General features: G+C 43.1%; 2 long non-coding RNA genes across 2 annotated transcripts; both read right to left on the bottom strand.

Moving 5' to 3' along the window:
* Positions 1 to 650: 650 nt before the first annotated feature.
* On the bottom strand, positions 651 to 10,466 carry LOC122461167. Its single transcript, XR_006282948.1, has 3 exons — positions 9,053 to 10,466; positions 8,405 to 8,517; positions 651 to 6,547 (listed from the first exon to the last, which is right to left on the bottom strand). It is a non-coding gene; the product is annotated as an uncharacterized LOC122461167 (long non-coding RNA).
* A 1,081-nt stretch (positions 10,467 to 11,547) lies between these two features.
* On the bottom strand, positions 11,548 to 13,400 carry LOC122461169. The gene is made up of 2 exons (XR_006282950.1): positions 12,834 to 13,400; positions 11,548 to 12,061 (listed from the first exon to the last, which is right to left on the bottom strand). It is a non-coding gene; the product is annotated as an uncharacterized LOC122461169 (long non-coding RNA).
* Positions 13,401 to 13,684: the final 284 nt, after the last annotated feature.

The following is a 13,684-nucleotide window of genomic DNA, read 5'->3' as shown; positions in this document are numbered from 1 at the left end:
GACAGTCCATCTGGGTAACAGCAGCACATAGAAAAGGAAGGAATCTTGACATTTTCCCCCACAGAGATTTGGACTCAATGGAGGATATCTATTTCAATACACTGTATAGAAATGTTGCCTTGAAAACTGACTCTTGCCAGCCTAGATGCAGATTCCAGAGGAACAATAGCTTCTCTCCACACACCATCACCTTACATCCAGTGCTGGGTGCTTTAATGGGACAGAAAGAAAAACATAACCATCCAGAGATGGCTCATTCTCTTCACATCCTCAGGGCCTTTAGCACTGCAGCACATACCTCTACCATTTGAGCTAATGCACTAATGGTACCATTTTCAAAAAACTTATGTTTTATGGCATACGCATAGAGAAGTTAGATTAAAAACAAACATTCTTGCTGGAAGGTTGCATGTAACATTACTTTATTGCTTAGAATTCAGAACGATAACACAGAAGAACCCAAAAAGAGACATGCAAAGTAGGCTGCTCCCTAGAACAGAGGCACAACTCACCTCACTTTACTGTATGCTGGCTGGCTGCAGACAGATTGCTGCTAGCAGGCCCAGATCATACCCTTCTTTACAGAACCCTCTATCCTGCAAGCAGAACCAGGAAAAACTTCTGAGTATCTAAAGTGACAGTTTATAGTTTCAATATACGACCAAAAGCACCCAGAGGGCTTTTGCAAATGGAGTCCCTTAGAGATTTCCAAAATTTTGCCTTAAGTCCATTAGCTGGGAGCAGCAGCATTGAGCTACCTTCTGTGGATGAGCCACAGAGTGGCTGAGAGCGTGTAATAATGTCCAAAGGGGAAGGGGACATTAATTAATATGGTCACCACCGTTACAAAATTGTGATATATCTTGTACAAAGTATGCCTTGTGAGACATCACTGGAAAAGTTGTAATCTGCTGAATATTATTATCTTCTTGTAATATATATATCAACATTGTGTGTGGAGTTATGAAATTTTGCTATGTTTGTAACTCAAACATGTGGAGGGTCTGAGACATGCCCACAGGTTAATTCTTTGGAAGCAACAAAGGAGCTGTAAACAAGGGCATCTGCACATCCTCCCCGAAGACACCTCACACTGTACATAGGTAGCAAGCTTGAATTTGCAATTCATATGAAGGACTGATGGCCAAGCACATATGCCATGAAACTGCCTGACCCAGGACACAGCCAAGATTTTTCCAGCAAAAAGGATCAAGATATAAAAAGGGAAAACAAAGGCCCTTGGCTACCTTTTTCCTACCCAATCTCTGGACTGGTAAATTCTGACGGAAAGTTTTGAACAAAAGGACTGAGGTCCCCAAAGCCATTTGGGCAACCCAGAGAGACTTATAAAAAACTAGCAGATTTAACACCCCTCCTAACATTTTGGACTACATACACTGATCCAACTGTAATGTATTTTACTTGTTTGAACCACTTAACTTCCATTTCTTGTTCTTCGTTAAGAAAGTTTTAGTTAGTTTACTAAAGCATTGGCCCCAGCATTGTTTTCGGGTGTAAAGTCCTGAGCATCCATTGACCTGGGTAAGTGACAGGCCCCTGGGGCTAAAAGAGCCAAATGTGTAGTGATTTTTGATTTTAATAACCTTTCATCACAGAAGTCCAGTTTGCTTGGGTGGTAATATGGGCTGGAGGGTCTCAGGGGACTGACTGCGGCTCCACATTAAGCCAATATAGGGATCCAGGAGCACACAGTTGTGGCTGGTTTGGTTAAATCTGATGATAGAATAAACTGCCAGTGTGGTAGTGTCTGCCAAGTTTTTATCAGTCTGACCTGAGATTGGCTCTCTCAGCTGTGATCCACGCCAGGTGCAGTGACAAGCATAGCGCACTTTTACAAAGGTATTCAAGGGTTAAAAGCTGGCACTCTCGGAATTAGCCTAGTACTTTTGATATAGACTCTCACTTGTTACAAGACCATTCTGAGGCCTAAGCCTGGACAGAATGTTGCAGCTGCAAGTTCCCATTCATATCTGGGGAAATATTCTGGGCTGATCAATATTGTCCTAAAAAGTTAGAGTACAGAAAGCTGAATATTTCTAAGGGCCCAATTTTCATTTATACCAGGGCCACTTTCCACTGCTCAAGTAGTGCAGTGTAAAGTGGCCTTGGTGTTTAGTAAAATGATGCCCCAAACAAACAAGTTCACCTATTTGTCAGGTATCTAACCTGGGTCATTAGGGCCATTCATAATAGCATGTTATTTTTCCATAGTCATCCAGCCACACTGTTAATAACTCTTCATTGCAGTGCCAAAAGGCACTTTTTGGAAGTGATATGATGCCAATTCATTACAAATCAGACCTTAGCTTCTACCTGCTATCCCAGCCAGCTATGAGCAAAACAGACTTTGAAGCTTGCACCATTATTAACCTGAGACTTATTACTGCAAGGAAGAGCAAAATAAATCCCTTCTCCCAACATTTTCAACCAGTGTAATAGCCCAGGAATGGCAATCTAAACATTACTTCAAAATTATCAGGCTACATTTCTCATGACTGATAGCAAGCAACAAATTATACTTTATCTTTTTAAGCTCAGTTGACAACAAACCTGGAATGTGCAATATACCAAGGCGCTCCCTTCCCTCCGTAATGCCAGTCTCAGCACAAACTGTATCATGATAGAATATTTAGCACATTTTTCTTCTGGTTCTTAGCACAAAGATATATTTATAAGTCTGTTAATAAAAAAAAATTCAAAGCACTGTGTTACAGTCCTATTAAGCATGCATCTGTGCTGACCCTAGACGAGACCCTAGGGTTAGCATGGGGGATATATAAAAAAAGAAAGATCATTAACACATCCCTGGAAATCAGCTTTGGTCTGGGTCTTTCCCTGTCCAGAAAAACAGTTTGTAACGACTCAAACATTTGGAGTGAGGTGATGTGATGTAACAATGATCAGCCCCGTTTTAGATGGCCAAATACTTTTACTGTGAAGACTTCACTTTCCATCTGACAGGTAGTATCAGGCTAGAATTTGCTTACATTGCATGGGGATCACACACTTTGGAATGGACTTAATTACTGGGTACAGAAAGGCATTTCAACCTCCAGCAAAATAAATGTAGTGGATTGTCGGGTTACATTTTATTTCTAGCTGAAAAGTTGGCTGTATAAAAATTTGCTGTCCATCTTTTACAGCAATGGTTTAGCCATTCTGATGCGTCAACTAGAGGAGAGGGAGAGCATGGCAACAAGTTTAAACAAAGATTGAAGGCACATATCTGGAGGAAAGCCATCCAAAAACATCACTGGGCTGGTTTGGAAAAGCCAAATTTGGGATCTTTACTTAGACTTAAAATTAATAGGGTGGCTCAAAAAGTCTTAACATAAATACCAAGGAATGTTACACTAAAAAACATCCTAAGCATTTAAAGGTATGGAAATAAACAGTTCAAATAAGAGAGATATTGATCTAAATAGTCTACATGATTTGTGAGGCCATTAAATATACACAGCTAAATTATGACATTCAAAAACCAACTTTAACTCTGCTCCCCTTCACCGGCCTAACATCCATCCAACAGGGATAAGGCTTATATCATAAACACAACTTTAAAAGTATTTGAAATCATTGACTATGAATGATAATACAATAAAGGCCATCTATCTTAGGTATTTGCTAAGGTGTCTGTCAGTGCTATAGTATCATACTATCTTCTGAAGCTACATTGACTCCTTTATCTCCTTCTTGGGAAATAAGAAATGTACCATTGGAGCAGGGGCCAGCTTTTTGTTCTGTGTTTGTACAGGAGTCACTGGATCAAATCTGAGTGAGTGGCATTGTGACCTAACATGCAGGGTCGCAATACCATTCAGGAGGTTTGGCCCAGCTGCCCCTCCTTCATCACAAGGGGTGGAAGATGGCGGGGCAAAATTTGAGTAAGTGGAGTTGTGACCAGACACACAGGGTGTCGGAGCCCCTCAGCACCCAGTGACAAGCCCAGACCTACTTAGTCTTATGACCCTGTGCACCGGGTCAAAATGCCCCTCATTCAAATTCCACAGGTTTGGGTGCCTGCTGTAGTGAGAGGCCTGGGGCAAATTCTCCCCTTTTGACCCCACCTCTGGGCAGCCCTATTCAGTTTACATGCACTCTGCACAAGGGTGCATGACGACACAAGTGCAAGACAGTGAAGAGCAAGGCTCAGAAAGCCTGCCCGATCACTCCACCCTGTGGATTTCTCTAAAGGGTTTTATGTATGGTCCATTAGTAGATGAACCAATAAGGACGTTTGTCAGGGGGCAGATTTTTGTCAGAGACTCATTTATTTTTCTAAGTGATGAAATTCCGTTTTCTCTTTTTCATTCACATTTTTTTAATTCAACTATAAAGATAATGGTTTCCTATTTGATGCAATATTGAATTTCTTTGTGATACCAAAGTTTCCATTCTGCTTGTCAAATGCACACAGCCATTATGAGAATGCTTGGGGATGTATTTTTCTCTGAGTTGGGTTTTCATACGATGCTTTAGTGATTTTACAAGTCCAGTTATTTAGTTCCTGTTTGGAAGACTGTGGGAGAAAATAGCCTTTTCATAATAACACCTCCCTCTACTTCTGTAAATAGCTGTTGGTGTATTATCCTTTTGTCATTAAATTCCAATGTTATTGAACTTGCTCCACAGGAAACAATATTTTCAAAGATTGTTTAACTATGTACAATTTGCGAACATAAACTGTTTTGGATTCTTTGTTTGAAAGTTTAAGTGGCTTCATCATTTCTGGTGATATGTTTTGAGAGTGATGCAACAGAAAGAGAATCAAGTATGTTGAAACTGCACGTACCCTTTTTTGTTTATGTTTTTTTAGGAGAGGGGGGGAAGACACACTGAGTACAAATTAATTCAACAAATGCCAGTTGTGAGCAAATAAGAAATTCATTCTTAGTCTTTGGAAAGAATAAGAAATATCTGGCCAGATTGTGATCTCACTTACAGTCCAGTGATGTAAATCATAGGAGTGGAAGGGACCTTGAAAGGTCATCTAGTCCAGTCCCCTGCATTCCTGGAAGGACTAAGTATTATCTAGACCATCCCTGGCAGGTGTTTGTATTGACTGTAATTGAGATCAGAATTTCGCCCATCAGCAGATATAATAAAATAAATGTCTTCACTTTGGTGTAGCAGTTGATTAGGCATCATAAGATTTGAGTTCTTTATCGATATTTGATGATTTATTTAAGTGCATACTGAAAGATTAATCACTAAAAATGAGAGGAAAGGAGATAAAGGAGTGAGAGGAGAGGGTAAGGAGAGAAAAAATTAGTACGACAAGTGGTGTGTTACGTACTGATGCTCACGATTCTATTCTGTTCCATTTCAGTCCATTCAGGTTTGTATATTGCACCTATCACCATAGTATTTGAGTACCCATCCTTCATAGAGAAAAGAGGGACCCCAGTGACTATTTCTTCTCTCAACCATCTCCTCTGACTCTATGAGTCAGAGACAAGGAGATGGCTATTGGTGTGGGGGGTGGGGGTGGAGCAGGGTCACTCAACTCTGCATCATCCTTCCCTGAATAAAAATGGGGAGTTTTCAGCCCAAGGTAATGCTGATATTGACAGCCTGTGCACCCAATCTGAGCTCTGAATCTCCTCACAGGCCTTGGGACATGAATGGCTTGGGAGTGCCACACTCCTTGCCACCTCCATGGGCCACATACTCTGCACCCACCCCCCATCCACCCCGGATAATCCCATACTATGTAGCCCTTCTGTTTTTCCCATAAGAAGGTATTACAGAGCCATCCCAGACCAAACACCAGGTGTACAGAAGCAACTCACTGGCCAGAGCCCCTTGGTGGCTGGGTGCAGGGTTGTTGGGCATTCGCTCTTGGTCACCACTGTCTGGGTCTCTGTTGGCCTAGTCCTCCAGCCAGGTCACTTAAGAGTTCAGTCCCTTCTGGGGTACTCAAAATATACCACCTTCAACAACAGTCCTAAGTTAACACAAGAGGTCTTTGGCTGTTCCTGGGATCAACTCACAGTTCTGTTCACTCTTAGTGCATTGACCCCTTGGGCATTCCTCTGCTTGGAGTCCAACTACCACGTAAACTGCAATGGTCTGACGACCCTCCTGTGCTTCTCTTCAATTCCCTGTTCCTTTGTGGAACACTGGCCCCAGGCCGGCCACCCTGGAGCCTGGCCCCTCATCTTAGGGGCTCACCACAAATGATCTCCTTTCGTGTAGCTCCGCTCTCCTGCCATGACCCAGCTCAGCTGCTCTGCTCCACAACCAGCCCCCCAGGTGCTGGGCTCCCTCTCTTTTTAAGTCCTACAACCAGCATAGTGCAGCTAATTAAACAGGGATGGCCAGTCCTGGGCTTCTCAAGCCTTGAAGAGGGATGCCATTCTGTTAAAGAGGGATGATTTGGCCCTGTAAGAGGAATGGTGTAAAGGTGTGAAGATAGAACAAAGAGACAAGAAACTCCTGAGTCCTGAGTTCCAATCCAACTTCCAGTAGACTTAGTCTATGATCTTAGGAATGACATTTAACCTCCCCATCACAATTTCTCCTACTGTAAAATGAGGATACAAATACCAATTAGTCCATCCTTGTGATGTAGGTTAATATTGCAAAGTGCTATATATCATTGTTACATTTATCCAGCTACATTCCTCTACCATAGTAGTTGAACCCTTAAATAAGTTCCATTTTCTCCTTATTTTTATTGTCAGCCATCTTATTTTGATTCCTTGTCCAATGCACTCTAGTTGACATTTTAGCAAATTTCCTTTCATTCCATTTAGCTGCCCTTTGTCTCATCTGTATTGTTTTGCTCAGTTTTTGTTTCTCCACTTGCTCACTTCTCAAAAGAACTTTTCATTCCATTTGTGGCAATTTTACCATTTGGGTCCAGGAAATGACAAAAAGAATAAAAATTTTAAAAAGTGTTGGGAAACATTTAGTCAGAGTTTTATTTTTATTTCAACATTTCAAAGCCCAGTCTCCAAGCTTTTCTGAGCTTCATCTGTCTTCAGTTTACATGTTACCTTCTATAGAACAGGAAGATGCTGCAACCATACAAAAATATCCATTCCTAGTGATAAAGTCAACGGACTAGCTTCTGTATCCAAATTCCTCTTGCAATATAGTCAGTTTACTGAACATTCTCTCAAAATATCAATACATAGTCTGATTTTTAAAAATTTTTTGCTAAATAGTATGAAAAATTAATATCTATTCGGTAGAGCTGGTCAAAAATAGTGACAATTTGTCACTAGGTTTTTTGGAAAGTTTTAATGAAAAAAGTGTGTGTGTTTTTTAAAAATTGATCAGATCTAGTATTAATTTGTGAAAATACTACTGATGAGTGAATTCAAGCAGCTTACTGGGTCTGTTTCCAATATTATAACTGGGTGAACTAGTCTGTAGAAAAACAACAAATGATCCAAGTGTTCATTTCAAACAGAATCCAGATACGAAAAGCTATTTCTGTGCTTCCAATCAGTTTGAAAAAACACTTTTCCCTGAAAGTATATTACATTTTTGAGCATCTTGCACTTGTGCTCTTTTTGAGTGCACTAGCATCTGGGGCATCTAAGCAGGGCTGGCCCCCCACCTAGCAGTTACAGTCCGTGGCAGCACAACGTATGGGAACTTAGGCTACCCCACTCCACCAGGTTCCTCTTGGGAGCTATAACGAAGATGCCTATTACCTGCCATCCAGCTAATGCCCTCCCCTGGGTCTCTTCCTACCTCTCTGTCCCTCCTCAGGGTATGTCATGGTTTGATGTCTCTTGCAACCTGGCCCATAGGCCTCTGCAGGCTGGGGAGATCCAGCTTTGTGTACCAGTCCTACTTCCGGAGATACTCTCCTGGCATAACCCCACCCTGTTGTGGTGGGTGGAGAGAGACTCCCTTTTAAGCCCCTCCTCCAACTAGAGCAGGCCCAGCAGACCAGCCGAGGCAGGGCTTCCTAGGCCCGGAGTTGTTCCTGCACCCCTCTCTCCCCAGCATGGTGTTTATCCACCCCGTCATAGGACAGAAATACCTAAATACTGCAAAAAATGGCTGCTAGTCTGGTGTTTCCAAGCAGAAAGTACCAGGAGTCTCATGAAAGAGACTTTTTAATGCGAGTTCCAGCCCAATTTAGCAAACTCGAAAAGAAAGGAATCAACCAACGATGAAATTAAGCCCTGTGCAGTGAGCCAGCACAAGTCCTGTGCAACCCTTACACCCTATTTTGTGGGTTTAAGTAGGACTCAAAAACTCAGGCCTTGAGTGAAATTCACACTGGTACAGATAACCTTCCCTTCACAGGGGTGAAATTCTCCCAAGTGGAGTACAGTAATGGAAGCATATCACATATTCCTTTACTCTTGTAACTCATACCCTCCCCATATCCCGCCACTGCCTCAACCCTCTGTCTCACCTTGTTTTGTAACGGGGAATCTTTTGAGGCGCCTGTGATGTGCCGAGGGACTCTGTTCCTACTGAAGTTGATGAGAATGGAGGGCAGTCAGCACACAATGGAATCCTGCCCCTCTTCTGCAAATATGGGCACAGAGAAATAAAATACATTTATAACAATGTGCAAACAACATACAAATAAGCAACTGAACTTTTGCCTGAACCAAGCATGTGAGAGACACCCATTATTTTTTAATGCTTGTGCCGTAGAACTACATACAGAGGTGCGACAGGGTATGCTACTCAACAGCGCCTCCTCCTGGCCATTCTGGGGATTAGCTCTGCCAGGCCAACACCCATTTTTGCGGTGGCACTCAGTCACTCCCACTCTGCAGCTTCTTCTTCGTGACTCAGCCCTCCAGCTGGGTCACTAAGAAGTTCCCCATTTCAGGGTAGAGTCCTTCAAAGTCTTTCTGCTCATGCAGCCCCAGGCACTCCTCACACCCATCACCCTGACCCTGTCACTCCTGTACCAACCCAGGCAATTCTCTAGTTCACTGCCCCCCAGCAGTACCAATCTGCAGTGGCTGATAGGAGAATCCAAGCCCACCTTCTATTTTGGGTTCCAGCCCAGAGCCCTGTAGCAAACAGCTAAGGTCTATGGCTACACCTACTTTACTACTCTAGCCCCTAGACTATATCCTACCATGTTTCTCCAGTCCTGCTAGTCAGACCCTGCTCTCTCTCAGGCCTCTAGGTCGGATGGGTTCCTATTTCCTGTTCCTTCTCTGTTACTCCAGGAGGAGACACTACAGACTTCCTCCTTGCTGACCCCTACCCCCCACACTATCACCAGCCTCCTAGCTTTATAGAATCCCCCTCCTGTTCCCCCACAGCTCAGCTTCTTTCTAATCAAGGCTCTCTAAACAGCCTAAATCTCTCTCATTTGCTGCTTGATTGGGTCCACCTGGCCTTATTCAGCTCTCAGGACCAGTATAGGGAGTACACCCCATCACTAGAGGTTAAAGCCCTGGTTCTTGCCCCAGGAAGTTTACAGTCTCAGGTCCTGCTACAGCAAGATGCCTTAGCATGGAGCCCTGCAACCTCGCAGAATCACAAATGCCTGATTCTCTGTTACCCTGCACTAAGGCCCAGATTCTGCACCACTGAAATCAATGGGAGTTTTGACATTGCTTTCATTGGCACAGGTCAAACTCCATATGAGTATTTTATACCAGTGCAGAGTGATAAAATGGTAGTGTTTACACCCACTTTGTATTAGTGTAAAAGATAACTCAATGAGCAGGGCAACAGAGAAGCAGGCCCACATGTCTTTAGTTGATTCTTTTGTTCTGCTATAATAAAGACTCCAAGATGTTGCCATGACAAATAAAAAATGTGTTTGTGATTCTCCATTTATGAGCAATACTTTAGGGTACCAGCTGATGTACTCCACCTGCAATTCTTTTGGGGGTATGCAGTTTAGTGACAGCCAACAAAACTTCATAGCTTGCTGTTTCACTTAGTGAATGATCCCGTCTCTGGCAATATATTTAGCATGGACATCGTCCAGGCTGTATCTGCTAAAAAGTCACATTCAGAAATTTTGGAAATTCTTTTATAGTCAGACTCCAACACTTGTTATATCCAATCTAGTTATTTTAACCAAGCCATTTCATCCATTCCTACAATACACCCCCAAATCGTTCCGAGGCTGATAACCAACCAGCATTCTCCTCATTCAGTTTCCAGTTTCTTTGAGCTCTGAGTGCAGAGGTTTCAGAAGATTAAAATAGAGATGAAATCTGATTGTTGTTACATGCATCTGCTTTAAATCTGGCAGCTCTGTTTATTTTATGGAATTCCAGTGGCTTTCAGTACAACAGTAAAACCCTATTATGTGGACTATATCTTGCTACACAGGTCTCTTGTTTTACCACAACAGTCAGAGTGTCACTGAGTGTTTGTCTGCACTGCAAAGTTAACATGAATTATGAACTTGCATGCTGCCCCTAACTCAAGTCACATCCACACACAAAACCTCATAACTCAAGTGTGGTGGTGCTTTTAATTCAAACTGGCTGGCCTGAGCAGAGGGATAGGCTATAGCTCGAATGAGCACAACAAAATGGCAACTGTTAACACAACCTCTCTGCAGTGTGGACACAGACTAGTGCCACTAGTCCTCCAATGCCTTTCCACAATTCCACCCTCCTCTTTACCCTTTCTTTGCCCAGTAAGGGCAAACAAGCTCTCCTCTACTTCACTCGGAAAGAATTCATAGAGGGCTCAGCTTACTTCAGTGTTACAAACCATGGGCCATGCCCCCAGAAGCCTCAGCATCACACACAATTGAGTAAAGTACCAGTGTGGACACAGCAACTCAAGTGTAATTTCACAGCATGGCTCTTCTCACTCGAGCTAGGCTAACTCAGGAGGAGTAACTTGACTATAAGTAATTTGAGTTAACACTGCAGTGAAGACATACCCTGACCTTTCCCTGGAATAAGCCTGACTTTCTAATTTAAATAAGCCGTTACGAATTTGTCAACTAGGGTAAAATTCACCCTCATGCCAAAGGCCAGCACAAGGCCTACGCATCATTTAAATTTAAATGGTGCTTGAACCTTGACCTTCCCTCAGCATGAGGATGAATTCCACCCATAGTGAATTACTTGCTCTCTGTCAGGCTGAGTTCTGAGGCTAGCACCTTGTATGCTGCATAGCCAACATAAGGGCTTATTCTGCAAGATGTTAGGCACTTCCAGCAAGGTGCTGAGCTCCTTCAATTCCTAGTGGCCTCATTGGGATTCACTTCCAGGAGTTACTCAGCACCACACAGGACTGAGTCCATACTCTGGAACTAGTTGTATAGGCTAAGTGAGTTGATGCCAATAGACTCCATTCTGTCGTGTTGTTCAGTGCAAGTGTAAAGAGGATAGGGAGGGACTGCTCAGGCAACAGTGTGTTTAACTCTGCATTACCCTTCTTCCCATACCTCAGTGTAACTCTTTGCTGACACATAGACCAGAGTTTTGTCTTTTCAGGACTTCTGAAAAAGCATTACACAAAGTTAAACCTCCGGGCTATTGTATGTAAACCCATGATAAATGGACGTTAGTAATTCCCAGTCAATTTCAAACAGAGAACACCACAAACTCTCTCTGTAAAACAAACATTTAATGCATACAAAACATTCTAAATAGTGTTTGGAATATTATAAAGAACTTAAAACAATTAGACATTAAATCTACTGGTGTTCCTTGGACAAGTTCCCCTGCCCTGCGCCTTTTGTTTCTGTTATAAACGTTCAAATATAAGGTTTCAACATAACATTTACCATACTTTAGCACACATCAAAAGACATCCCCCTCTGATTTTTTCTCAGAGATGATTCCTCAGGCTTACAATGTGACCAAATGTGTGCATCACCTGGACTCTTCAGCACTTGAGAAATGGCAGCATCTCAGTCCTTTCCAACACTTCAGAGCTGTGTTAGCAAACAAACAGTCTGGAGCAGTGGTTCTGAAACTTCTGTACTGGCGACCCCTTTCACATAGTAAGCCTAAGAGTGTGATCCCCCTTATAACTTAAAAAACACTTTTAAATATATTTAACACCATTATAAATGCTGGAGGCAAAGCGGGTTTTGGATTGGAGGCTGACAACTCGCAACCCTCTGAGGGGTCCCAACTCCCAGTTTGAGAACCCCTGGTCTAAACACAATCCAATGAATGGAGGTGCCTCAGTGAAAAAAGTTTCAGGTTTTAAGACACTTGGGCTTTGTCTACACTGGCAAGTGAAAGACAAAACTTTTGTCATTCAGAGGTGTTAAAAAAAAAAAAAAACACCACACCCTTCCCCGAAAGGCAAAAGTTTTGTCGACATCGGCAGAAGCACTCTCCTAACGCCGTTTGTTGTGGGTGGAAGTTTTTTTGTTGGCAGGAGAGCTCTCTCTTGCCGACAAACAGTGGCTACACTGCACACCTTTTAGTGGCACGGCTGTAGCAGCACAGCCATATCGCTAAAAGCTGTGTAGTGTAGACAAAGCCTTAGAGCTTGTCTACATGGGGACATCTGGGAAAGTTAATACAAATTAACTAAAAAAGTGTGAATTTGAAGTTACACCACTTAAATCCGCTTTGCAATGGAACACCCTCATTTAGTCAGAATTAGAGTGGCCTTAATTTGGTTTAGTTTAGTTCACTTATAAAGTGAATAAAAATAAACTGAATTAAGGCCACTTTAATTCTGAATAGCAGTCTTCACACAGGGATTTAAATGGTTTAACTCAGTGGTTCTCAAACTTTCTGTACTGGTGACTCCTTTCACATAGGAAGCTTCTGAGTGAAACCCCCCTTATAAGTTAAAAACACTTTTTAATATATTTAACACCATTATAAATGCTGGAGGCAAAGCGGGATTTGGGGTGGAGGCTGACAGCTCGCAACCCCCCAAGTAATAATCTTGCAACCCCCTGAGGGGTCCCAACCCCCAGTTTGAGAACCCATGGTCTGGAGGGTTCCACAGCCCGCAGCTTTCCAGCCCTTGGAATAATAACTGACTGGTCCTCGCAGTTGCTGGTGAAACAGAAGTCTGTAGCCTGTATCCAAAGCAGTATTGGGATTGGAATCAGCAGATAAAATATCCATTCCCTGGATCTCCATAAGACTCTCATTCTATAGGGCACCATCTTCTCCACAAAAGCCCAGCTAAGTCAGGCGAGAATTCACAACCCTCCATCTCACTATATGCTGCCCTAGTCTTTAATTGAGACAGAATCCCCATTTAGCGCAGTTAGCTGATAGCTAAATGTAGGTTCTTCTTTGAGTGATTGCTTGTGTGCATTACACTTCCTGCGCACAGTCACCGGAAATTTTTCCCTCAGTGATGCACCCATCAAGGTGGCTTGAGCGCCCTCTGCTGCTGTGCACCACTAGTGATGACATAAAGCGCCTGGCTGACCCCGCATCTCCTCAGTTCCTTCGGAACACCAGTGATGGTCGCTGGAACTGCTCTTCTTGCTGAGGGATGCCTCGGTCATCAGACTTCAACTCCGGCTTCTCCTGCAACAAGGCTATGCCCCTGAGTGACCCACACTCCAGCTGCTTGAGGTGCCTGGGAGAAGCTCATATTGGGGACCACTGCCAGATCCGTAAGGACTTTATGCCTTGCACAATGAAGGATCGTGAGGCCAGGCTAAAGTTCCTGCTCATGGAGGCAGCTCTGAGACCTCCATCCCTGCCAGGTCAGTGAGACTTGGCACTGAGTGCCTTGGCATCGGTAAGGAGTGCTCTTCCTA

This window comes from Dermochelys coriacea, chromosome 1, assembly GCF_009764565.3.
Source record: "Dermochelys coriacea isolate rDerCor1 chromosome 1, rDerCor1.pri.v4, whole genome shotgun sequence".
Taxonomy (NCBI): Eukaryota; Metazoa; Chordata; order Testudines; family Dermochelyidae; genus Dermochelys; species Dermochelys coriacea.
The sequence above is the reverse complement of the archived record's forward strand: the minus strand, read 5'-3'. Positions and strand labels throughout refer to the sequence as shown.